The sequence below is a fragment of the Alligator sinensis genome, unplaced genomic scaffold (genome assembly GCF_000455745.1).
Source record: "Alligator sinensis unplaced genomic scaffold, ASM45574v1 scaffold1185_1, whole genome shotgun sequence".
Classification (NCBI taxonomy): Eukaryota; Metazoa; Chordata; order Crocodylia; family Alligatoridae; genus Alligator; species Alligator sinensis.
Genome location: NW_005842900.1, coordinates 4,824 through 5,482, shown reverse-complemented (window position 1 = coordinate 5,482; position 659 = coordinate 4,824).

Here is a 659-nt window from a genome sequence, read left to right as displayed (position 1 = left end):
TCTTCCGAGAGCGGCACAGGGGGCACATGCCCCCCAGATTTGTGTGTGGGGTGAGGGCGAGCTGTCCACTGCAGGCTCAGGGCCAGGGACTCTGCAAACCTCTTCCTAACAGGGAGGCTGAGCCAGGGCTGTGCTCGGGGCAGGCAGCAGCAGCTCTGGGAGGGGGGGCTACAGGGTAGGCTACAGCCACCCCAACATTTACAGGGGCTCCTCCCCACACCCGCGTAGCGCCCTGCCCAGTGCTACCGTTGCCGACAGCTTCAGTCCAGGCCCCAACCAGGAAGAGGCTGGTGCAACCCCTGGCCCCAAGCCCACAGCTTTCCCTCGCCTGGCCTACAAATCTGCGGGGGTACATGCCCCGCACGCTTTCCCCAGGGCTGCACGCACAGTGGGGAGATGTCCCCCACCCGACGAGCTGCCTGTGGCTCTCCCCTGTGCCCTGCCCCACCCCAACTGGGCAGCACTTTCCTCTGCCCCATTCCCATCCTCTCCGTGGGGGTCCCTATTGGCCCCCCCATGCCCCTTTCCCCCTATAGACTTAATGGCCAGCTGTTGCTCTCCAAGCTGCTGGGCTGCATTCCTGGCCACGTGCATGCTGCAGCTGCATGCATGCATGCAGCATTTATCGTTAACATTATCAGCTACACCAACCACAACCA